General features: G+C 39.5%; 1 protein-coding gene across 2 annotated transcripts in view; it reads left to right on the top strand.

The window, feature by feature from the left end:
- CNTNAP2 (contactin associated protein 2) overlaps positions 1 to 26,789 on the top strand; it is a 1,008,227-nt gene that overhangs the window by 694,301 nt on the left and 287,137 nt on the right. The gene's annotated exons all lie outside the window — the stretch shown is intronic.

Here is a 26,789-nt window from a genome sequence, read left to right as displayed (position 1 = left end):
GATTGAGAGGGACAGAGAGGGGAAAGCTGACTTGAAGGGGGATGAGTGGCACATGCAGCAGACCCCAGGTCAAGTGCCCATAGGTAGACAGCTTGTTGGAGAACAGATGGCCATTGTTTCATGTTGCCATTAATGTTGCCTTTTTATAATAAAAACATACCTAAAATAAGGCCGGTCTAAACTCTGGGAGTAACATCAGTCCTTCTTGGACTAGAGAGACAGGACTGCCAGTCTGTTCTGAGGCATAGGTGTAAAGGCAGTCTTTCAGATCAGTGGATCCTGTCCCATTTAGGCCTTTTAAAATCATAACTAGCACCTTGAACTGTATCAGTAGCTAACCAGGCAGGCACTGCAGGGAACAATGCCAAAAACTGCTGATAGATTATAGCCATTTCATCTCTTTAGGAGAACTGCTGTGTTCAGCCCTAGCTATAGCTTTTGAGTACTCTCAAAGGGTAACTTCATAAATTGAAAATAATACCACTCTAGTGGCGTCAGGCACAAAAAAGTACACCTATACAGTACTACAATGTTTCTCGTTCATGTTACGTATAAAGCAGCACATACTAGTAGCTTGTGCAACACTGGGAAGGAGATCATGAACACCAAGACAGATGATTTAGTGCTCATTCCCTTCATGTGGGTATGACACATGCTGTGGAAAAATGAGTTTCATGTGTGTCCTTCATGTGAGTATGACACATGCTGTGGAAAAATGAGTTTCATGTGTTAACTGAATCGCTCTTATCAGCAACTCTTTCCTACAAGAAAAAGACATCTTGCATTAATATCTGTGTAACTGTTTGTCAATGTAAGAACCTGACAGATCTGTTTCAGCATTAAAATGCAAATGGCTGCAATAAATATGTGAAAATTAATGGGAAGTAATTTTAATCTCTGCTTCTAAAACAGCAGCAAAGAAAGGCTACTCTGACAATTGTTCTTGAATAGCTTAAAGCACGTCACCTACATATGTGCTGTGTAGTACCTACACATTGCAGCTATTAAAGCTTTCATTTTCATTTGATTGGGGGTTAGCTTTAGCACTGAAGACTGGAGGGTAAAGAGCTACTTTCTGAGGAGAACACTGACAACACCCTAAATCTTTTTCTGAACTGGTATAGAGTATTGTCAGTAAGATACTCTGTTGCCCAGGGAGGTTGTGAATGCTCCATCCCTGCTAGCGTTCAAGGCCAGGTTGGATGAAGCCTTGGGTGAGTTGGTTTAGTGTGAGATGTCCCTGCCCATGGCAGGGGGATTGGAACTAGATGATCTTAAGGTCCTTTCCAACCCTAATTATTCTGTGATTCTATAAGTACTAGAGAAAATGTGGTATTATGTTACTTGAGGTCTTTTGTTTGCTTAATCAGTAACACGTTCCTATAGAACTCTGCAGTAATGATGCATATCTTGGCATATAACAAAAGGCACTATCACATATTGGAATAAGAGCAGAATTCTCAATTTTATTGTAAAAATTTTGCAGGCTTCTATTATTACTAGTACTATATTTGAAATTGAACTAGCCGAATTGCAGGTATGTTTTTCCTGAACATGAAGCTAAGTAACGTTTTAATCTAGCTATACTGAGCACTAAGTAGTACATGGAGTATGCTAAATGAAAAAAACACTTCTTCATATGGTAGGATAGTGATATTTCAAATGGAAACATCCTTAACTGTATTTCCCCCTCAAGCGTGGAAGTCAAATCTGAATGTTTGTATGAACGCTATGTTAAACAAACATCTCTATATTGAATTGCTACTCAGGATACTAACAGACATTTTAAATATCCCTTGTTTCACTCAGGTAGAATTAGCAAGTAAGAACATCTTAGTGACTAAAAAGGTGGTGTTAAAATGTAACCTGATAGTTGGATTCCTGGAGAAAAAAGCCCACAGGTTAGGGCAGCAAAGCTAGTATCCAGCTTCCTAAAACAAGGTGGCTTAACAGTTATGTACTACCTTCACAGTTACTGTAGTACAGCTTTATTGGTGCAAACTGTTGGAGAGCAAGCTGCACAATCACTTAACTATAAACCTTTAGGGGCAAGGGCAGTATCCTGAAAAGCCACTGAAACTGTGTGCTTCAAAATAGCATCTTTAGCCCTTGAAAGTCCTATATCACAAATCTTGTTTCATCATTATGTCAGCATCTCACGTACAGGTTCTATAGCCAAAGTACTAGATTCCCAAATATGGCAAAAAAAAAAGTGGGGTTTTCTTTTTTTAAGAGAGCAGATCGGTGCAGTAGAAATAGTATGTCTAGATGTATTTCTGTGCATAATCTATATCCATCCTTAGTGCGTCTTAATTTAGGAACTGAAGGAAGTCATGGTGAATTCTGCCCTTCACAGATGTTGCTGTGGTAGTAAAAATTGTTCTGATTTCTAAGATGTCTTGGCATTTCAATAGTGCAGTCAATCATAGAAATACATATGTGCACGTGCTCCCCACAGCAATTTGTGGCCTCTATAAACTATTCTGTATTGTCAAAGAAGTCTCAGAGCTCCCCAATTCTCTTGTCCTTGTCATCTCTAAATAAACCTCGTACTCGCAGTGCTGTGTTTTGATAGCAAAGAACCAAGTACTTGCATTTTATGTGCTTATAGTGGAATTAAAATGTTTAGATGCCATGTTTAGGTGTCTGTACCTGCTGCAGTAACACAGCTTTTCAAATTCTAGTGCATTGCAGTAGGTATTCAGCAGTTTTCCAAATACTTACTAATAGGAACTATGTAAGTTTTAGGAAGCTTTGTTTCTTTTACTAAAACCAGTATTGTGACTCTTTAGAGTTGTAAAGTTGGAACTTTTCAAATGAACTTACAGAAAAATATTCCAGAAAGCTGTGATGTGGCGTAATATTTAACCAAATAGACTGATTTCTAGTTTAGCCCAACTTGTGATCTTGGGCAAACAGGGAAGTCTTCCAAAGCTCTGTCATCTTAAGGCCAAGATTTTACCCTTTTTAAGATCCACATTGCAAGGTTAGTCTGCATTGCAGCATGTTTTTCAAAAGATGGAGGGTTCCTATCTCAGGATGCAGTTTGAAGCTTCCCATTTTCTCTTTAACTGTCATTAGAACAGTAGCTGTAGTGGAAAGAACTGCTCTTTTAAAATATATGTTGGAAGATGTAAACTTTGATTATATTACAGCTTCACCCCATGCTCTGTGTGTACCTTTATATTCCTGAATCTTGATTCAGTTTCCTCTTGCAGTTTTTTTTCAGTCCCATTGAGAAAGACACAAACAAGCTTATTACTCCCCATTTTTAATGTTTCTTTAACTCCCCTTCCCAGAAAGGTAGGGAAAAAGGTGTCACATCAGTGAGTTTACCCTGGTATCATCTTGTGTGTTTGCCCTGCAAGAGTTTTCAGGGCAGCGGGTAAGGAATAAGTAGAGGAACAATGCACAGGGACCATAAACACTTCGTTATTTATCCTAATGGCTGTATGAAACATCAGTGGGAGAGGCAGGCCATGACTTCCTTAGTTCCTTGAGGCTTTCTGCTGAGGATAGGGAAATCATAGTCTTTTCTGCTGTTCCTTCTGCTTCATCATTTAGTCCACTGATGCAAAGCAGAACTGAAAAGTCTCATAATCTATTTTACCAGAAGATATGTCAGTTAATTCTTTTTATTGGTCCTGAAGTCATTATGCCTCTGTGATGTGGCTTTTATCTCATTTCAGATTCCAGATAGCTGCAAGCATAATAGCTCCATTTGAGTGGTACTTACCCTATCCCCTTTCTAGTATAGTTCTTTTCCCTAAAGCTGCACATCTTCAAACACTTTGAGAAATCATTATGCGTATTCATAGCCTGTCTCATTAAGGTCAAATGTACAGGGTGGCTTCTCTGCCCACTCTTCCCCCTTCCTCTCTTCTCTCTCTCTTAGAAGTGACACATGTAATAATTACTGCAGTGACTTTGTGAGTAGACATTAAACAACCATAACTGCCTTCTCCTGTGATTTTTTTTATATTCTCTCCTTTCTGTAAATAGTGGGTCACTGGAGTGCTTTTTACTATGACATATGTAGAAACATATGACATGAATAGAAATGTGCCATCCATCACTACATACTGATGGAAAATGCCCCAGCAACAGTAAATGTTTAATTCTATCACACATGCCTCATCTGAAAATAACTAATTATATAGATATTTTACCTGAGAATTGATTTACTGAACTTATAAGGTACAAATACTTATATAGATATATACAAATGCATGTGAAAAACAAAATTTGGAGCAATTTAATTCAATAGATAAAGGTAAAGACTACCTTGTATGTAGATTCTCCAGTTTGAGGAGAGAAGGTGGAGAGGGACATGCTGAGCTCTTCTCCCTGGTGCTCGGTGCCAGGACACCTGGGGATAGCTCAAAGCTGTGTCCAAGAGGGGAGGTTTGGACTTGACATGAGGAAGCATTTCTTTACCCAGAGGGTGATTAAAACCTGGAACAGGTGCTTGGTGCCCCATGCTGTCAGTGTCTAACAGGCATTTGGACAATGCCTTTAATGCCTTCAGTTCACTTTTGGTCAGGTAGTTGGACTACATGGTCTTTGTAGGTCCCTTTCAACACAACTGTTCTACTTCAGTTCATTCCCTGCACTCGTCGTGAGTTGAATAATGATGATATTCTTTGCCTGAAATGCCAAGGGGGTTTCAACTATGAAGAGACACAAATCACAAAGGTTGCAAATGGAAACAAGATTTATTTTTCTTTCCATTATGTTATTTTCCTTTCCATAACTTAGTTGCATACCTATCCTTTCTGAGACATTAGTCTCCTTTTTGTTATGCTACTTTGTGTTATGTTCCTTTCTGTTAATTTCCTATTACTTTCATTCCCATTCCTTTCCTTGTTCTTAGTATTTTCTTTCTTCCGTTATGTTGACTTCCTTTCCATTAATTTCCTTTCTGTTGCTCTCCCTTCTGTTATGTTTTGATTCCAATAAGACCGTTTCCATTGTGTTATGATACTTTCAGTTCCTTCCTTTCTTTCCTTCCTGTTCTGTTCCTTTCTGTTACTTTCCTAAAAAGGAAATTTTATGAACTGTGGTTATTTCCTGTTCCTTTACACTCCTTTCAGTTCTGCTCCACTATGTTATTCTCCTTTGTTAGGTTACTCTCCTTTCATTTCTGTTCAATTGCAGTATGTTTCTTTACTTTCCTTTCTGTAACTTAACTTTCTTCTGTTACCATTCTTTCCAGTATGTTATTCTACTTTCCTTCCTGTGTTATCCTTTGCATTCTGTTAGGTTACTTTCAGTTATGTTATGCTCCTTTCCTTCCTGCTCCGCTATGTTCCTTTCCTTTTATTTTTGTTCTGTTATATTCTTTTCCTTTCCATTCCATGTCTTTCCTTTCTGTTTCTCTCCATTACATTCTCTCTGGTCTTCCGTTACAGTAATTTTCTTCCCGCTACTTTCTGTTACTTTACCCCCCATTATTTTCCTTTCCACCGCATTCTTTTCTGTTCCGTTCCATTCCTTTCAGTTACGTTACCTTTCTTTTCCTTTTGGTTATGTTAACTGCCCTCTCCGTTCCTCTCCTCTCCGTTCCTCTCCTCTCCGTTCCTCTCCTCTCCGTTCCTCTCCTCTCCGTTCCTCTCCTCTCCGTTCCTCTCCTCTCCGTTCCTCTCCTCTCCGTTCCTCTCCTCTCCGTTCCTCTCCTCTCCGTTCCTCTCCTCTCCGTTCCTCTCCTCTCCGTTCCTCTCCTCTCCGTTCCTCTCCTCTCCGGTCCTCTCCTCTCCGTGCCTCTCCTCTCCGCTCCTCTCTCTCTCTCTCCGTTCCTCTCCTCTCCGTTCCTCTCCTCTCCGTTCCTCTCCTCTCCGTTCCTCTCCTCTCCGTTCCTCTCCTCTCCGTTCCTCTCCTCTCCGTTCCTCTCCTCTCCGTTCCTCTCCTCTCCGTTCCTCTCCTCTCCGTTCCATTCTTTTGTTATGTCACGTCCTTTTCCTTTCCTTCGTGATCTGTTATGTGCATTTTATTTCTGTTCTTGTGCCTTTTATTTCCATTTCCTGAAACGGAAATGTTATGAAGTATCGTATTTCCTGTTCCATTCTGTTTGTTTCAGTTCTGTTCCATTATAACGTTCTTCTTTCCGTAACGTTACTCTCATTTCTGTTCCATTGAAATACTTCTTTCCTTTCCTCACCGTTATGTTACTTTCCTTTCTGTTACTTACTTTGCTTTCAGTTGTGCAGCTTTCTTCCGTTACCTTTCTTTCCGTGATGTTACTCTTCTCCATTATGTTATTTTCCTTCTCGCTACGTTCCTTTCTATCCTGATCTGTTACTTTCAGTTATGCCCCCTTCCTTTCCATTGCGTTCCTTTCCTTCCTGTTCTGTCATTTTCCTTTTCTTTCTGTTCCTGTTATTTTTCCTTTGCTAATGAGAATGTTATAAAGTCTGTTGTTTCCTGTTCCATTGCAGTGTGTTTCCTCCCATACCTTTCCGTTATGTTTCTTTCCTTTTTTACTTACTTTCCTTTCTGTTACTTGGCTTTCTTCCATTACCGTTCTTTCCATCACGTTAACTCTTTTCTTGGTTTTATTCTTCCTACATCGTTCCTGTTCCATTCCGTTCCATTACTTTCAATTGTTATTTTGCTTCCCTTTCTTTTTCACTTTCCATTACATTCTTTTCCTTTTGTTCTTCTTCCATTATGTTTTGTTGCATTCCTTTCCTTTTTGTTAATCTCTATTGCATTCTGTCTGGTCTCCTGTCACGTTAGTTTCCTTTGCACTATTTAACTCTGTTATTTCACCCTCTATTATTTACCTATGCATTATGTTCTTTCCTGTTCCATTACTTTCAGTTATATTGCCATTCCTTTCCTTTTGGTCACGTTATGTTGAATTTCCCTTACTTTCCTTCCTGTTACTGTCCCTTCTTCTGTTACTTTTCTTTCGTCTCCATTAGGTTATTTTCTGTTAGGTTACTCTCCTTTCTGTTACATTATTTCACTTGCCAATACTTTCCATTCCATGCTGTTACTTTCAGTTGTGCCACGTGCCTTTCCTTTCCTTCCTGTTCAGTTTCATTTCTTTTCTGTTATTTAATTTCCTTTCCGAAAAAGGAAACTTCATAAAGTACAGTATTTTATTTCCTGTTCAGTTATGTTCCTTTCATTTTTGTTCTGTTATGTTCTTCTTTGTTATGTTAGTCTCCTTTCATGTCTGTTCCATTGCAATACATTTCTTTCCTCTCCATTGTGCTACTTCCCTTTCTCTTACTTTTTTTTCCCCTGTAACTTTCCTTTGTTGCCATTCTTTCTGTAATGGTACTCTCGTTTCCATTATGTGATATATTTCCAATGTCATTCCTTTCCATTCTGTTAGTTTCAGTTATGTTTTGTTCCTTTCCTTTTATTTTTGTTCTGTTTCTTCTCCTTTCCATTATATTCCTTTCCTTTAGTTCCTCTTCCGTTGCTTTCCTTTCCTTTCTGTTACTCTCTGTTATGTTCTCTCTGGCCTCCCATTTTGTTTCCTTCCTGTGACTTGACTTCTGTTACTTTACTCTCTGTTATTTTACTTTTTGCCGTTCTTTTCTGTTCCATTCCATTTCTGTCAGTTACGTTACCATTCCTTTCAGATACATTGTTACCTTTCTGTTACCTTCCTTCCCATACTATCCTGCCTTTTGTTAGTTGCCTTTCCATTGCATTATTTTCTGTTGTTACTCTCCGTTACATTGTTTTACTTTCCACTATGTTCCTTTCCATTCCGTTATCTCACGTTCCGTTCCTTCCTGTTTTGTTACTTTCCTTATATTTTACTTCCTCTCCTAAAAAAAGAAACTTTATAAAATATATTTTATTTCCTGTTCCACTGCATTCCTTTGCTTTGTTTTTTGTTCTGTTCCTCTTTCCGTTACGTTACTCTCCTTTATTATCTGATCCATTGCAATATGTTTCTCTCCTTTAATCTCCATTATGCTACTTTTCCTTTGTAACTTACTTTCCCTTCTGTAACTTAACTTTCTTCTGTTACCATTCTTTCTGGTATGTTACTCTACTTTCTGTTGTGTTATTTTCCTTCCTGTGTTATTCTTTGCTTTCTGTTACGTTACTTTCAGTTACGTTATGCTCCTATCCTTCCAGATACATTACATTAACTTTCTGTTACCTTCCTTCCCATACTATCCTTTCTTCTGTTACCTTCCTTTCCTTTCCATTGCATTATTTTCCATTATGTTACTCTCCATTAAGTTATTCTGCTTTCCAATACATTCCATTCCATTGGGTTACTTTCAGTCATATCACGTGCCTTTCCTTTCCTTCCTGTTCCATTCCGTTTCTTTTGTTATTTTATTTCCTAAAAAGGAAACTTCATAAAGTATGATATTTTATATCCTGTTCCATTACATTCCTTTCATTTTTTTTGTTTATGTTCCTCTTTGTTATGTTACTCTCCTTTCATGTCTGTTCTATTGTAATACGTTCTTTCCTTCTCTCTCCATTATGCTTCTTTCCTTTCATCTCCATTGTGCTACTTACCTTTCTCTTACTTACTTTTCTTTCGTTCCTTTCCATTCTGCTAGTTTCAGTTATATTATGTTTCTTTCCTTTTATTTCTGTTCTGTTATGTTCTTCTTCTTTCCTTTATGTTCCTCTTCTTTCATTCCTCTTCTGTTACTTTCCTTTCCTTTCTGTTACTCTCTGTTATGTTCTCTCTGGTCTCCCATTACATTGGTTTCCTTCCTGTGACTTAACTTTCTGTTACTTTACTCTGTTATTTTACTTTCCGCTAGGTTCTTTTCTGTTCCATTCCATTTCTGTCAGTTACATTACCGTTTCAGATACATTACATTAACTTTCTGTTACCTTCCTTCCCATACTATCCTTTCTTCTGTTACCTTCTTTTCCTTTCTGTTACATTATTTTCCATTATGTTACTCTCCATTAAGTTATTCTGCTTTCCAGTACTTTCCATTCCATTGGGTTACTTTCAGTCATATCACGTGCCTTTCCTTTCCTCTTTCCTTCCTGTTCCATTCAGTTTCTTTTGTTATTTTGTTTCCTAAAAAGTAAACTTCATAAAGTATGTTATTTTATATCCTGTTACATTATGTTCCTTTCTTTTTTTTTCTTTATGTTCTTCTTTGTTATTTTACTCTCCTTTCGTGTCTGTTCCATTGTAATACGTTCTTTCCTTCTCTCTCCATTATGCTTCTTTCCTTTCATCTCTGTTGTGCTACTTGCCTTTCTCTTACTTTGTTCCTTTCCATTCTGCTAGTTTCAGTTACGTTATGTTTCTTTCCTTTTATTTCTGTTCTGTTATGTTCTTCTTCTTTCCTTAATGTTTCTCTTCTTTCATTCCTCTTCTGTTACTTTCCTTTCCTTTCTGTTACTCTCTGTTACGTTCTCTCCAGTCTCCCATTACGTTCGCTTCCTTCCTGTGACTTAACTTTATGTTACTTTACTCTGTTATTTTACTTTCTGCTACATTCTTTTCTGTTCCGTTCCATTTGTCAGTTACATTACCATTTCTTTCAGATACATTACATTAACTTTCTGTTACCTTCCTTCCCATACTATCCTTTCTTCTGTTACCTTCTTTTCCTTTCCATTTTTTTCCATTATGTTACTCTCCATGATCTTATTTTGCTTTCTACTATGTTCCTTTCCATTCCGTTACTTTCAGTTATGTCGCGTTCCTTTCCTTCCTGTTGTGTTACTTTCCTTTTATTTCTGTTCCTATTATTTTATTTCTTCTCCTAAAAAGAAACTTTATAAATATGGTATTTTATTTCCTGTTCCACTATGTTCCTTTCCTTTCATTTTTGTTCTGTCATGTTCTTCTTTCTGTTACTTTACTCTCCTTTAGCGTCTGTTCCATTGCAATACATTTCTTTCCTTTCCATTATGCTACTTTTCCTTTGTTACTTACTTTCCTTTCTGTAACTTAACTTTCTTCTGTTAGCGTTCTTTCCGGTATGTTACTCTACTTTCCGTTATGTTGTTTTCCTTCCTGTGTTATTCCTTTCCATTCTGTTACGTTGCTTTCAGTTATGTTACGTTCCTTTCCTTTCGTTTCCTCTCTGTTATGTTCCTTTCACTTTTGTTCCGTTATGTTCTCTTTTCCATTATGTTCCTGTCCTTTTGTTCCTCTTATATTACTTTCCTTTACATTCCTTTCCTTTCTGTTACTCTTCATTATGTTCTGTTACTTTATCCTTCATTATTTTCCTTTCCATTATGTTCTTTTCTGTTCCATTCCATTACTTTTGGTTACGTTACCTTTCCTTTCCGGTACTTTCCTTCCTGTTACTGTCCCTTCTTCTTTTACGTTCCTTTCCTTTCCATTACTTTGTTCTCCGTTGCATTACTCTCCTTTCCATTGCATTATTTTCCTTCCTGCTATGGTCCTTTCCATTCCAATCCATTACTTCCAGTTAAGACACATTCCTTTCCCTTCCTTCCTGTTCCGTTACATTCCTTTTTTATGCTCCTGTTATTTTATTTCCTTTTGTAAAAAGGAAATTTTATAAAGTATGTTCCTTTGTTTCCTGTTCCATTACATTACTCTCATTTCTATTCCATTGCCGTGTTTCTTTTCCTTCCTCTCTGTTCTGTTTCTTTTCTTTCTGTTACTCACTTTTTCTGTTACTCAGCTTTCTTCTGTTACCATTCTTTCCTGTCCATTACGCTCCTTTCTTTTCCGTTATTTTCCTCTTCCATGACATTATTTTCGTTCCTGCTATGTTCCTTTCCGTTCTGTTCCGTTACTTTCAGTTACGTTACTTAGCTTTCCATTACCTTCCTTTCCTTTTGTTTCTCTTCCGGGATGAATGAAAAGTGCTCTTGTGCCAGCCTGGTGCTGGTGTTGCACGCAGGGAGAGCTGGAAAGTGGCAGCTGCTGATGGGCAGCAAGGCTGGAGCCCTTCCAAGCACAGGCTGCTGTGCACAAGCAAGAACTCCCAGGGAATGGAGCCAAGCGATGAGCAGAGCTCACTCCTGCTCCAAGCTTGCACTGAGCAATGGAGCCAGAGAAAGCCAGGGCACAAGCTGTGCCCTGGAGGGGTGCGAGCAACAAGCAAGAACCGAGCCCAAAGGACCCTGACAAGGGGCTGTGCTCAGTGCAACAGAGGACAAGCAGCAACCCGCAGGGGCTACCCTGGGAGTCACAAAAGCTTCCTCTCCCCAGATGTGGGGCACGAGGGGCACCCGTGTGGGGCAGGAGCAGCAGCCTTTGGGCCACCATAGCCCAGAGGAGCCCTGTCAAGGGGCTGGCTCACTGCTGCAGAGGAAGGCAAAAAAAACCCCAGGGACACTTGCAGGCCCCCATCAGGGGAAAAAAGCCTTCCCCCCCCAGCTGCAGGACACGAGGCGCCACCTTCGTGGTGCATGAGCAGCCAGAATGGACCAGAGGAGCCCTAACAAGTGGTCTTGCTCGATGCTCAGAGGAAGGCAAAAAACCCCCGGGCCCAGTGCCAATCTGCCCGGGGGAAAATTCCTTCCTGACCCCAACACTGGCGATCGGCTATCCCTGAGCATGTGAGCAAGACCTGCTCCTGGCCCCAGAGGCTGATCACACCTCCCAGAAGACCCCCAAGCCCTATTCTTCCTCAACCCAGAGTCACCTCAGCAGTTCCTGAGAGTGGTCAAAGGCCCCTGGCCTGATAGACCCTGTGGGCAAGAAACCTTCTTCCCTATGCCTGGCAGGGCACCAGTAGTAGCTCCAAAGTGCTGGGATCCCTGGATCTCTGCATCTCATTGCTTATGGCTGCTGTTCCTGGCTGTGCAGGGGATGAGGATGATGAGCTCTGCAGTGCTCCTCAAGGTGGCATTCCTATGGTCTGGCCACAGCTATCCAGCTGAAAAGAACTGCTATCCTTCCCGTGAGCTAAGAAGCTGGTCCCGCCAGGAGCTGGCCTCCAGCAGCCTAGGCCAGGCACTGGTCTTCCTTCCTCAAGGCCCCTCCAAGTAACTCCACCAGCTCCTCAAGGACTTCCTCTCGGATGTCCTCGGGCTGCCCTGGGCCATCTCTGCCAGGGGACACAGGAGGCTGCTCCCTTTTATTCTGTTCCGGGGCATTGTGACTGCTGTGTTGCTGGGTGGTGTCACAATGACATGGAGCTGTTGGGGCTGCCCATGCCCAGCCCCACCTGCTGCCCCTCAGCCCAGCAGCCTTCAGAGGAAGCCTTTGAGGTGAGGCAGTGCCTGTGCCCAGGAGGCCCAGGGGCTGTCCCAGCCCTTGGTAGCCATGCTCTGGGCACAGCTGCTGGGCTTTCTGATGTGTCCTCAGACTCTGCTCCCAAGGACAAACTCGGGGCTGTTCCTCTTCTTTTGGGGTGTGGCACAATCCAGCCCTGCACCCCGGAGCCCAGCCCTGGTAGCTGCCAGGTTGTCCAGAACTGTGCTTTATATACTCCTCCTCAGAAATACACCTAAATGTTTTCTGTCATACCTTTCCTTTCAGCAACAAGTATTTATCATAAACAAGCCCCTTGCTCCAGAAAATCTCTTCAGTGGTGTACATTTTTCATAATAGAAAGTTTGAATAAGATTCATTAGGGTTAAGGAGAGATTCTTTTTCCCTCTCTCTGCAGAGTTTTTCTAGGAGTGAACACAAGACAAGGAACAACAACAAGGCTTTCAGAATGTTTGGGCATCCAGCTACAAGCTGTTACGTAACCCACACAGTTACTTGAAAGAATCTTGCTGGAATACTGGTGCTTGTTGTAACATTTTTAAATGAAAAAAACAAAGGCATAAGCAGAAAACACTTTTCAAACAATCTGCTTTTCAAACTATTCTAACTTACATAAACAGGTACAGATTACACAAAGATATCCTATGTAGAGAAATGTAATGAAACCATTCCTATTTTGTGGAAGCTCTGTAGAATTTGTAACCTTTCAGCTGTCTCTTGATCCATGTTAAGGAATATGGCAGTTGTCACACTCTGGTACATGTGGGACAAGTGCCACAGTACTAAAAGCACTGCCACTGTCAGATGAGCTATACTTTTCTGGGCTGAAATGGATTATGAAGTAAACACACTTGAACCTCTCTTGTTGAAAAGCAGCTTTCATCTCCGTTTCCACATCAAAAGCTTGCACGGTTCCAAAGAAAAGTGGGGAGAGGAAGAGCAGGGGGGACACATGCAGGAACTGGCTTCCAGCCATAGGGCAAGGAACAGCTGAAGGCTGAAGTCATGGCATGGTTTCAGGCCTGCCACAGTCCTGTTTTATTTCCTTTTTGTGAATTTGGGAACAATTCAGCTGTAAAGCAGGTTTTGCTTCCAGTCTGGGCACTGGAATATCACCTGCCTCTGATGCAGATGTCACCTCAGCACTGGGTATAGGGGCAGAGGCAGAACAGAGAGGAAGGCCAGAAGCCTGAAGTCCTTGTAAGAGGCCGAAGTGCAGACTTTGAAGACTATTTGCAGTGATGATCCTTAATTCCAAAGAAATCCTGTCCTGCTGCCAGTTACACTGAGGCCATTTTCATGCCCCAATATGCTGCTGTGCTTTGTTATTTTAATGGGTTATTTAAAAAAGAGTGCTGTCATAACTTTAGGGTTTGCAGTAAATCACATTAGAATTGCTTGATTCTGTCTTGTTAGAACACCTGTAGATATTTTCTCCAGCCAGCCTTGCATGTGCAGCAGTAAAAAGCTAAGCCCTGTGTGCAACTGCAGAGAAAATGTCTAAACCATAGAAAGCCCATGTGAAGTCTGCCCCCAGGGGAATGTTCTTGATTTCTTCTGTTTCAGCACAGGACAAACTTTATAATTGGCTTTTAAGGTAGCTTCTTGTTGCCAAGTATTAGAAATATTTCCTGCTGTCTGACTACTTTCTTTGGTTTCTTCCCCTTTTTTTTTTGTCTTCATTCCACATCTAACTCTGAATTGCCATATAAAAGAATATACAAATTAAAGTCTCTCATGTCAGCATCTTTATTTCAGGTGTGGCATGAGCGTCGCAGAACATCTACGCATAAGGGAACTAAATGTGCAATGAGAACAAATTGGCAGTTGTGACTGACATAGCAGAAGTAGTTGAAAATGAAGCAGAATCTTTGTTTTGTCAAATTACTTAGTCTACGAGGAGGAAAAAATACATCATCTGCAGTAAAAATATTCCTATTTGTCGGAAACGTAGAAACTGGAAAACAAATCATTTTAGAGCTGTGTGCATTGCAGGACCCCTTATATTGAAATAGATGCCTGTATGTCAATAAATCCATCAGTAATGGGGGAGAATGAAAAAAGAGATGGTTGGAAATAGGATGATGAAGGGTACCACCTACCTTTAACTCTTAATGTGAAAGAAGCAAACATCTAGCTCTGGATTCTCTCCCTCATATATATGTTCTAATGGAGTTGTGTGGAACTTGGCACTAGCAGCTTCAGGCCAGTGCAGTGAAAACTGCTCCAGTAGAGAACATCATTGAAAGTTCAAACAAAGCTTGTGTTTTCTGTAAAGGTTTTACTTCTGCTTTTGGTCATGGCAGTGGAGTGAAGGCTGGAGGGTTAATTTCTCCCAGGAATGTTGGGGTTGTTGGAGTTTACAAATCTTATATTATTTTAATGTTCATATTTTCTGCAGGGTTATTCTGTTGTTTGGGTGGGTACAGGTATTAGGCAGAGCGTGTGTTTCTGCCTAAAGCCTACCCTTTACATCAGTGGTGTAGTTTCTCTGTGCTTTGAGGAACAAGCCCAGTGAGCCAGCTGGAAGGTGTCTGTCACTAGGTTCAAGTGGGGATTTCTGATATACTAGAAATACTTTCTCACATGTGCTTCCCCCCTTAAGGCTTTCTTGTCCTTAAACAGCACTTCAAAGAATGGCTTCTCAGCAACTCATATTCAGAGTTGGTTCTAACTGCTAGTAGTGTCTTGTATTGTTGATAGAGTGGGACTAGGAAGAAAACTGCTTACCTGATCTAAGTATTCTTCCTGTTGTTGTTTTCTTTGAAACTGAAATCAATGTAACCAAAAGATCACAGAGCAGATTAGTTTAAAGGAAACATTTAAAGCCCTGTTCAGATGACACATGGTGCATTAAGTTCACTTTTTACTGAGATAGCTAATGAAGTGATGGAAAGATTGCAGACAATTTTAAAGAGAGAGAAGAGACTCATTCCCCTCTAGAACCACCAATTCAGGGTGCAATACTGCATACTGATGTGTAATTCTCAAACTGAATTTCCCTGAAAAGGCAAGTTAGCTGTGTTGTGACTATGGTGTTACAAAGTCAGGTCCTCTTGCTTCCTCCCCTGTGTGCTGACAGATGATTTTAAAAAGCAAATTATTTGGGCAATGAATAAGCTGCAGTAGACATTTGTTTTGATAGAGATATAGGGATACGCAGAGGGGTAAAGTAATGCTGATGCTATTTCCTTTCACGGGCAGGAGGTGTGCAGAAAGACTTGATTCTCTCCCAGGACTTACTAACAAGGGAAGTTAGCGTAGATTATGTAGGAATATGAATTCAGTTTTAGAGAGTTTGTGTGGAGGCTGTCTTTGAACACTCCTGGTTAATCCCAAGATTACATACATGTTTGCGGTTTATCCCTTAGAGTTAGTCTTAGTGCTTTTCTACAAAAGAAAACAAATGTGCAATGCCTATGATGTGAGTTTACAAGCAATATTTTTACTGACTTCCAGAATGGGTGCTTTGGGGCAGCATCAGAAGGATGCTGTAACTCAATTCTGCCTCTGTTCCACATGGTGGGAGACATAGAAGGGGTGAAAGAAGACTGTATGGTGATGGCAGTTAGGTTGAAAGAACTTAATCCAGGATCATGTGGGTCTTGGCCTTTTTTTATCTCTGAAACAATAGAAAGCAGCACTTCCTCTGAAAATATGGCAGTCAATCAGAAGATGCAATGAAGAGATTGTTTACATACATGAAAATCGAGGAGACGTTTTCCTGGAAGAGGAGAATTCCTGTAACCAGGGTTGGTTGCAACCCATTAAGATTATCACTTGCCCCATAGCATCAGACAATAAAAGATGATTGAAATAAACTTGTTACATGTTAAAAGCAAACTAGTAATAGCATTCTGTATAGTGTAATGAGCAGAGTCCAGCCAACAGGAGCCAAAGATAAGGAAGGGGTCTGTGAGACTATGTGAAGTGGGTAGGGAGCAACTGTAGCTAGAGACCTTCCATGAGCAGACCTTGAGGTTTGGAATGGAAACCTGCAGATTCTGCAGACTGGGTCCTGTGTTTAGAGTCTCACTTCCTAAGTGTAAGGATCTCCCTCTACCCATGTACTGGAAGCCAGGTATTTCAATGTCTTGTTTGATATCTGTGCCTAGTCTTACTGTGTTTAGAGTTCATGTTTATCATCCAGAATTAAAATGCATTTTATGCTTCCTGCTTCAGGGTTTCTTCCATTTGCTAAACCCAAGCTTTCAGAGAAAATATGGAAAATATTGGCTATTTTTGGCTGAAAATACTGGCTTTATCTAGGGCGTGTCAGGACATGGTTCCCTGAGTGGAAACTATTGAGGGTAATGATCTTCCATTATTCTAGATGAGATTTATGAGACTAACTCCTCACACACTGTAGAATTCAATAGTAAGCAATTTAAGAAAATCGGTGAGAATAATTTATTCTCTTGCAAAAATTATTATCGTTTTTGCCAGAGCAATACCCTAAACCTTAAGAGGTTTCTCCAGAGACACTGGCTTTTTTTTCCTCTACTTCAGGATGCACTTGCACATCACAAATAGGAATCACTGTAGGTTTTCTTACAGACCAGCATTGTCTGACTGCAGTGGAATGAACCTGTCAGTAGTGATAAAAGAAAATTAAATATATTTATCAGTAGCAATAGGATAAAATGCTGTCAGAAAACAGTTGGAAATGGCAGTGTTGTGAATTACTGTATCAGAGATGTAGGACCATTGTTTCTCAACTGGATTCCCTTTTTCTTAGTCTGTGGAGAGGAATTAGTGCTCTCTCTGTGGAGGGGCATGGATGTTCCAGAGAAACTACTTGGCAGGCAAGCTGGGGGAGTTAGAAAGGCAAAGCCGACACGGTTAGTTAAATGCTAACCAAAAGCTGACCTGAGATTGTTCAGATGGTGGATATCTCTGTTAGACACAACAGGTATAAATGGAGTAGACTCATGTATTTCTGGTCAAGAGTTGTTGCTATCAAAAGGCTTTACTCCTGAACTTGCTTTGTGCACTGGTGTATATTCACTGCTTCCTTGTGAGTCTTGTTGCATGAACTGAACCAGATGACTTAGAAATGACATATCTGTGGGAATTAAAAAGAAAAGACACCAACCTACTTAATTACCATTACAATTCAGAGAGGCCTGCTGACATTAACTTCAGCAATCTGCATCACTGCTTCCTGGAGCTCTGAGGGGTTGCTGTGCTTCTGCCTGACACTTTTGCCATAATTGTCACAGATTTTTGTTGCAGCCATCATGTTAATATTAAAAACATGCTACTTAATGCCCAAATGTATTGCATACCTACTTCACTGCAGTGGGAGTGCTGCAGATGCTAAAGCCCAGCAGCCACGTTTTTCATTAAATCAGGGATAGAAGAATCCAATTAAAGTAACTGCTGTTTCAGCCTTCTTGCCAGGCAGAAGTTGCTGATCGATCTTACGGGTTTTGGTAGTGCAGTAACTGCCAAACCTAGACAATTTTTCAAAATTAGGTCTTATTATTTTCAAATCAAATAATAATACTTGAAGGTGTAGCTGGAACAAAGATGTTACCTAAGGTCCCTTAGAGTTACTTCCTTTCCTCCCCTGTCCTTACAGTTCCAGTCTGTATTGGCATGGGAAATGTCTGCTATTAATTCAGTTTGAACACTTTGAATCTAATGTATTTTGAACTAACACTTTAATACTCCTCAATATTAAGTCTCTTTGCATTCCACTTTTCAATGATATTTTCTGCTTCATGTGGTCTGTAAGTTACTTGTTCAGGTTCCTGAATGAAATGATACAGAGTCATAGAATGGTTAGGGTTGGAAAGGACCTTAAGATCATCTAGTTTCAACCCCGTGCCATGGGCAGGGACACCTCCCAGTTAACCATGCCACCCAAGATGGTGCAATTGTCAGTATTACCTATGCACCATATATGGTGCAATGGTCAGTATTACCTATGTTTTTCTGAGTGAATAAGACAAGCCTGAATTCTGGACTAGCTCTGTGGATCTCTGAGGTATTCAGTTCTCTGAGAAGAGTCTGTCCTTTCATGCCTTTAAAAATCTTGTAGTTTATTTTTTTTCCTGTTGTAGGTCAGTTGGTTTTGTCATTTATTTAGAAAACAGAAGGATCTTTATTTTTTTCAGTTATTTAAAGCACATCCTTACACCTGAGTAAGTATCTGCCAAGTGACTGGAATCAAACAGAATTTTAAGCAAACTGGACGTTTCACATCTAATTCTACATACTGCAAAGACTTTACAATTTTTAGGACATTCTTAGAACTTTCACTATTTTAGCCTTGTACTTTTGGTGCATTCAGTGCTCATTGAATTTATTTTTTAGCCTGTGTATGCTATTGTGCAAAGATTATTTTTCTTAGAGTGTTGTTTCTGCACAGCACTGTCTTTGAGGTGTGTGACACGTAGAGTACTACATTCGCAGGCCACATACTGCAGGTATAGCTCCTGAATACTGATTTGTATTTCCTTAGCGTGATCATTTGTATAAAAGCATTCTGTGCCTTCAGGTGGAAGTAGTGTCCCCTGCAGGTAGGGTGGTTTAATGATGGCTGTGTAGGTCCTGAGAAGGAAGGTTTCATCCTTTGGTTATGAGGAAGTGGAAAGTTGCACGTTCAGGAATTTCAGGAGGTTGAAAGTTTCAGTCAGTCAGTCTGCCGTGATGTTTATCATACCTCATCTTGTATACTTGTACCGTTTTCATTAAAAGAATTAAATCTGTGACCTTTACTACTCATGAGTGGGGTATTTGTCTGACCAAGCTATTCCCTTTTCTGTAAGTTAGCATAGCAGGTTAGGTTTCCTCTCTTCTACCTTAGGTTTAGATTGAGACAGAACTAAATTACAGCATTCAGGAAAGGAAAAAAAAAGAATTAAACAGACTTAATGAAAATTGCTGGCTGGCTTCAGTATGAAGTCTCATTGGCTTTTCCTTTCTCCTACTGTCACCCTGTGCAGCATTTCGAACCAGAGGTGTACTAAAAAGCTTTGCCTAGAATGTGTTTTAAAATAATGCATAGCTGTTTTATGATAAATGAAATCGCTAAAGCACTGGGATGTACTGTGGAGTTTTTAGTCGTGCTTCATTTGAGAGATTAGAAATAAAGCCATTTAAGGCATCACAATTCTCTGAGTCACAACATAACTTTTACTGTCTATGTTGTGAGAACTAATGGCAGTGTTTTCTGAATTTTCTAATGAGCAAGTACGGAAATATCAAAAAGCCAAGGAATATGATGTTAGACCAAACTACATATGACTGTGGTATTCGTGCAGTAAGGCAATGCCTCAACAAAACATGCATAAGTTTATGTGGCGATCTTCAGAAGCGATTTTTCAGTTTAAATGTGTCTGGTTTGATTGAGAATAATGATTAAATTATTAGACTATCAAGAACGTGAGTGAAAACTTCAAACTGTAACTTTTCCCATCTAGAGGCACCTTTTGAAAGCAAAATGAAAAAGAATATTGGTTAGGAATGTAATTACTCAGATTTCTCTTTCCCAGTGTTCAGTTACAAATAGCAAAAAAAGCCAGTATCAAAAGGAAGCTATGTTCTCGAAAATGGAACAGGGTACTCTAATAGAAACATCTCTTTTGTCATTCTTCACACCAGCCTCTTCAGGAGGCTGCCTAGCATTCAGTGTATTGATATATTAATTAGGCTGCTGCAGCGCACTCGGTTCCTTTTCTGTCTATGAAGAGTTAGTGGTATGTGAGAGAAGAGAGTGGAGGATGTCATTCTTGAGAGAATAAAGTTGGGTCAGTAAAGAGGATGTGCAGGATTCAAGCTGATGGGAGAAAGAGGAGTGAAGTTTGGTTAGTGGTAACAGTTGAGACCTGCATTAGTCATCTTTATGCCTCTTCAGGGGGCAGAAAACTGATGCGAATTTCAGTCAAGATAGTTCAGGAGATGATTTCTTAAGGTTCAAGCTCATATAGTGAAAGCTTTGAGTACCCCTTTCTCAAAGATACCCTTTCAAATATGTTTCTTTTTTTACACTGTGATACTTTATTCAGTGATTGTAGGAACCCCTGTTTAGGATCATAGCTAAAGAATTGTGCAGTGGTGTTTTGTAAAAGAAATATCAGGCAGTAGTTCATTTCTTTTAAGTGCATATGCTCCCATGATAGGCTAAAATAAACTGAAAGACACTTGAGAGGAGATACATGCATTTGCTCTTTCCAGATGTATGATACCCGATTATAGATGAGGCCACTCCCCAGAATGTAGAATCAGTTGTTGATTCTTCAGTTACTGAACCGTTAAAAATATTTCCAGCCCTTGCCCATGCTCTGTTCACTGTGCTGAATACAACCAGACTGTTAATTCTTTTATGTCTTTTGTTCTTGACTTTAATGTTCCTTAATCTAAACTGAACTGCTATTCCCATCTGTTAGACCAGGCACTTAAATGATCCGAGTCCTCCTTCATATGGCTGTACTGTGTCTCATTATTCTTCCTTTTGATACATGATGATTTTTAAACTCTTGTTTCTATTAACACCCTTACGAGATCATTTTCTACATTAGGGCTCAAATCTCTTTTAAGCTTTTTTACCCCTCAGGCACTGTTTTTCAGCATAACAATGTATTCTTTGAAGACATGAGTGATCTGTTTCTCAAGATACTCTTGGCATTAGCTTTCTGCATGCAGCTGTGTTGTGTTGGAGCTGCATTATCACTTCTCTGATAGTAGTTGCTTCCCTGGAAACTTTATTTGGGTTAGTTCTTTCCACTGTATCTTGCAAAACGTCTGATTTATCTATTACATATTGCTTTAAAATATCATGAAGTTATGTCATTCAGTATCGAAGTTGACAAAATAAGACTTTCAGTGCTGAGTTACAATAGAGATTCCATAAATTCAAGGGGAAGTTCACAGTTTCATTGTCTTCTTGAGACAGTGTCTGTAAGTAAAAAGGAAAACAGCCAATCGGTAGTTGATAATTAAATTTGAATCTTCATTATTATCTTGATGAAGAAACAATGGAAGGAATAGTAGAAGGAGAAAGTTACTGCAGGAATGGTTGAATTATGCTTCCAGATTGATCCTATTCCTCACCTAAATAGATTAAGAAAGTCACTGACTTTGGTTTCAGTAGAATTCAGTCCATAAGAACACTTCATTTATTCTTGGTTTTTTTTTTTTCTTCTGTGTATTCTGGATTTTGCTGATCTAAACCTCACTTTGTACATTAGCATGATGAGCGCAATAGAATTCATATCACCAGAGTAACTTTACTGCAGAATTGACATTTGCAAATCTCAGGCGAGATTGTCAAAACACTCATTAACTTCAATCAAACCAACATTCTTCATTTTTATAAACTGCCTCTAGCTCCTTTGAAGTCCGTAGCAGAATTAGTTTCAAATTGCTATATATAATTTGAAACTTTTATATATATACACATATAGAGATGCAAAAAACAAAGGGGGGGGGAAGGAGGGAGAAGAGGGATTTGCCTACTGTTATTTTTTTCTCATCCATTGTATGTATCACATCTTGTGTCTTACAACATTGCCTCAAGAAATGCTAGTTTTAATCACACTGATGACTGTTGTGGTACCATCCCACACAATTCTCCAGAAATTGAACTACCAGTTATGTTCTTACCAAAAATAAAATTGGAGATCTCATAATACAAGATGATTACAATTGTGATATTTATCCTCCCTAGAAGGCAGTCCACTTTTCAATGGGCTGTCTCATATGATGTCTTGAGTGATTTGTAGCGCAGCATATTGTAGAACACATTGCAGTAATCTAATTTGAAGTGACAAATGCACTGCTGATGGTAAAAATCATGATGTCTAGTAAAGAGCTAACTCCAGGCTGACATGTGTGAGGGAAACACATTCCTAAATGTTGATGCAATGCAGTTGTCAAACAGTAGTTAGAAATCCAATAGGGCCCACGGGCATCAGTTCTCAACAACAAATGCAGAGCACCCAGCAGCAGATGGAGATGGATGTAATTTTTGTTATATTCTGAAATGGTTTCCCCCGTCTTTGTCGTAAGTATTGCCTTACATTTATGTTTCAGCTGACTATCCCTTCCTTCTATGTGATCTGAATGCTAAATGCACACTGTTTAAAGAAGACACAGAGGGGAGGTATCAGCAGTGTCAAGATGGTCATGAGTATAGATTACTTACCCATGCTTGTCTTCCTACAAGTTCGTGCCAAGGAAGAGACTTGGGGCAGAACTATTGTCAACCAGCAACATTTTGTACAAAAAGTAATTAGCCATTACTATGTCGTGATCCAGAGACAGCCATCTAGAAAAAGTGCCCTCAGCTTGAGGGTTAAAATTCCTAGCCTGTCCATTTTGCCTGTGGCTGATGGACAGAGCACACTATGAATATTGGTGTGCACTTGCAGTCTTTCCTTTTGGACTTGTAAATAGCGACAGTCATCAAAGGAATAGGAATTATTTGATGTGCTCAGGCTTTCTCAAAACAGCCTTCTCTGGGGCTTCAACTGGGAACCAGTGTGTGGTTGAGTATGATGAAATCTATACCAGATAAAATTTATCAAGGCTGTCAGACAGATTTTAGGTCATGAAAGTGCATCCATCAAAGAAGCCACTGATTTCTTTCAGACAGAGAATGATCTTTTCTGAGAAATAAAACTGGTTTCTGATTCCTTTAAATTACCAAGTAAAATAGTGTCTGATGCCCTCTCACGCCCCCCCAAAAGTAACAGTGATAACTAACTGTAAATTAAAGTGGAAGTTAAAAAGCCATGTTCAGACCTCTCGAGTTCATGCATTATGTTTTCTGAAGTTTATTTTCCAAAGTTATTTCCAGTTAAACATCATAACCAAAGATTACTTGATTTGCTTGTCGGAAGCCAGTTTTCTTGCTTGAGAGAGCCTTAAGCAGATGAATGAGGAAAATTCAGGAACAGGAGAGAATAAGCATTTGGAAGATAGTGACATCACCGTGGGTTGAGTCTGAAGTGGAAAAATCACTTAAGTTAATACTTGATTCAATCATTTGAATAGCTGATCATCAAGGAAATTTTGAAGTTTTACTTTTTGATAGTGGATCATTAATAATTATTATTATTTAATTAATTCCTAAGTCAACCATTTAACTTTTTATTAGTGAAGAACAGCTAGTAGGTAGGCAGGACTGTACTTAAGTCATTGCAATTGAAAGGTGTTTTCAGCAAATCATGGCACTTCTATTTCCTTTGGAGGAAACAGGTGGTCATTTTGCTTTTTGGGGGTTTTGAAGTAATTCTTATAGTGAGATTAATTAATTTAACTTCTGTCAGTGGAAGATGAAGTGCTTCCATAGAGTAATGTACAGAGTAAATTACAGGGAGCCTATTTGCTTTATAATTGTATCAAATGTCTTAGCAGTTTGGATCTAATTAGAGTCTTCTTAGTGAAAACCATTATGAATTCTGTTAAGAATCTATGACTACCGGTTTTCTGCATTCTGTTCGAAGAAAATTAGGCTCCCTCTTTACTGCCAGAAACAAAATAATGGAAGAAACGTTTTTCATATCTATTTTCCTGTACAACTGGAATACCTATGTAACATTAAAAAAGAGCTAAGAAGAAATACATCTGAACAAAGAACTGCTCATCTGGGAGAGCCTTATTTTCCTGACGTGTAGCAGTTAGCTTGTGTTGGTACCCCATCCTCCGGTGGGAAAGCCAGTGTCAGCCTAATGTATGCATTACTTTCCTGGTTCATCTTGCTACAAAAGATTAAATTCTGTTCTCCACCTAAAACTAGTATTCAACAATATTGTTTATAAGGAAAGTGTAGTGGATCCATTCCAAATTTATAGCAGTCGTCTCAGTGGCAGAATTCCTTTTCTAAGACTTCACAACAAGTAATTCTCGTGCAATGGGGCTAAGAAGTGTTTGGGGCTTTAAATGATCTTTTACAAAATCAGTCTGTCTTAGAATAAATTAATAATGGAATAATGCAAATGCTCAGAATTTCAGTGTATCTGAAATTAATTGAAATCTGTGCATAGGATTAACTTTGGGCAGAAGCTGAATCCAGTTAATCCAATTGGCAATGATGCTTTACCTATTTATGATTGTATAATCTATTCTGAAGTCAGGTCAGCCAGTCAGGTAACTCTTGTCATATCAATGTTGTTACGATATCAAAAGAAGCTGTTGCTATCCAGCCTAGCTCCTTAAACTACGTCACAATTGAGAAGTCTCCTGGCTTGTATGAGCTCATGATGTGAGATTGACCATAAGCACAAGTTGTACAGTAACATGAAGATTTTCACTGTGTACTTTTTTGTTTGACTCCCATGTCTTTTACCAAAATTCCATGGCCCTTCTCTGTAGTACTACTGCATTTTTGTAATTAGAACATACTTAATATCCCTTTAAACACTAGCTTTTAACTTCCTGTTACCGTGTCTGCAATAAAGAAATATTATGAGAAGCCATATTAGCCTTAAATTAACTAATCTCAACACGTATTCATTTTAATATAGTTTTTAATGAAAAAGGTAATAAGCATATACAGTATTTTACAGATGATGCTATTCAACGGCATTATAATTAAATGATGTCTGCTTCTTATAGGTGTGTTTGGCTGTTCAGAAGTCATATACACAGCTCTGATGGACAACGAATTGTCTCTAAACACTTGTTAGAAGTAGCCATATGTTATGCTTTCTTAAAATAATTGCCAGTGTATTAGGGGAATCATAGAATCACAGAAAGGGTTGGGTTGGAAAGGACTTCAAGATCACCTAGTTCCAACCCCCTCCCATGGGCAGGGTCATCTCACACTAGATCATGTCGCCCAAGGCTCTGTCCAACCTGGCCTTGAACACTGCCAGGCTGTGGTGACTGTAATTGCCAGGGTTATATATCACATTACAGTTACCTAGGATAGATTTTTCAGTTTTGTGTACCTTACATAATATTTCTGTGTACTATTGACAGAAATTGAGAGGTAGCTCTTCTTGGAGATTTTGATACATTAACTATGACTACTGCATTCTTTTCTCAGCTGCATGGGAATTATTCCATAAAAGGTGATGATACAGGTTTTGAGATAGTATGAATTATCTGTGTTACCTTCTTTTTAAGGGAAGTTGGCTTCAAGCAGTTTACTGATTAAATCTTTCTGAAGAATGGTCTCAAGTAACAAGCAGTTTCTGAGAAGTTTGCATTATTGTTAAGCTAGAAGTTTGTAATCAGCACACAACACAAGGTTGTGATTCTTGCCTGGCAACTTTCTCCTTTAAGTCTTTCCATACATCTTAAGGCTGTTCCCAGTGGTATAACTGTATGAGATGCAGGAGTCTGCTCTTGGTGTTAAGGGGAGGTGAGTTTTCAGCTGTGTCCATGTTACACTGTCTGTATGCTTTTCTGGCTGAAGGAAGACCCTGTCATTCCAGATTTCTCGGTCCATGCATCATGGCAGGGCTTTTTAGTTAAATCAGAAAAATGTATGAAGAGTGTGAAATCCCCCACCCAGACAAGGAGCTTCCTTCCTTCCTTTATGTCAGCCACAACTTTTCCTCCACGCTCCAGGCACAGACCTTTCTTCTTCCAGATTTTGGATGAGCCAGTTTGCTGAATGTCAAGAAACTGGCAGCCTCTGTGCATCCTTTGCTTATTATCCTATGCGTGTCTGACAAAACTGATTTCAGGCTTGACAGTGGAAGTGCCCTGTGCACTGGTAAGCCGGTAAATTCTTCCTTGCTACAATCAAGTGCTCATCAGTCAGGCTGGACAGAGCCTTGGGCAAGATCTAGTGTTAGGCATCCGTGCCCATGGCAAGAGGTTGAAATTTAAGGTCCTTTCCAACCCAGACCATTCTGTGATTCTGTGATCAGTCATTTGAGCCAGTCTGTAAACAAGGTAAGGTGGAGGTGTAGTGGGAGCTATTGTTTCCTTCCAGTAGCTGGTCAGGTATACCCTAATCAATCTGCCATCATCTTCTAGACAGCAGGAAGAGATGGAGATGCTCTTTTAGAAACCCTTATTGACCTAATGCACATGTGTATAAAAAGATATGTTGCAAGGTGTAACCATGTTTTCTCTATTAGTAGTGCTTGCACTTCAACAGGAAGATCCTGAAGTTGTTCAGGGGATGTGTTTGACTGACACAAAGGTGTTTCTGTCTTCTTTCATATGGTATGCAATGCAGAAGCCTGCAACTCCCTCACTGGGGGGGAAGCGTCAGGGCTGCATTAAATAAAATCCAGTATCCAAAAGGAGTACCCTTCACAAACATAATGCTGAAGACAGCTCCTATTGCTAATAACATTCCTATGGCTTCTTAATAGCTAGTCTAGGAATTTTTTCTCATTCCAGAAGAGACTAACTGGCATAATGCATGCCGTACTAACACATTAGAGTTCTTACATGTCCAGTGTTTTCTGCCAGAATTGAGACATTGCTGTCAGTGACTGTGTAATCAATCCTTTCTTGAAAATGAAGCTGCAGTAAACTTCCATCTGAGGCTTTTAACAAAACTATGTTATGTTCTCTGTGTAATGTGACAGATGGCAATTACGATTTTTTCCTTGGTACCTGGAGTTATACTAAAGCTATACAGCAATAGGAATGCCACTTCTTTCTTTCCCCTCCCTTTTTTGTAAAAATTGCTTCCTTTCCTGGTGCAAGAATAGTA

This window comes from Pezoporus wallicus, unplaced genomic scaffold (genome assembly GCF_028554395.1).
Source record: "Pezoporus wallicus isolate ANWC-B61680 ecotype Strahan unplaced genomic scaffold, APGP_CSIRO_Pwel_v1 scaffold_11491, whole genome shotgun sequence".
Lineage (NCBI taxonomy): Eukaryota > Metazoa > Chordata > Aves > Psittaciformes > Psittacidae > Pezoporus > Pezoporus wallicus.
Note: the sequence above shows the minus strand (reverse complement) of the source record. Positions and strands in the feature narration are given on the sequence as shown.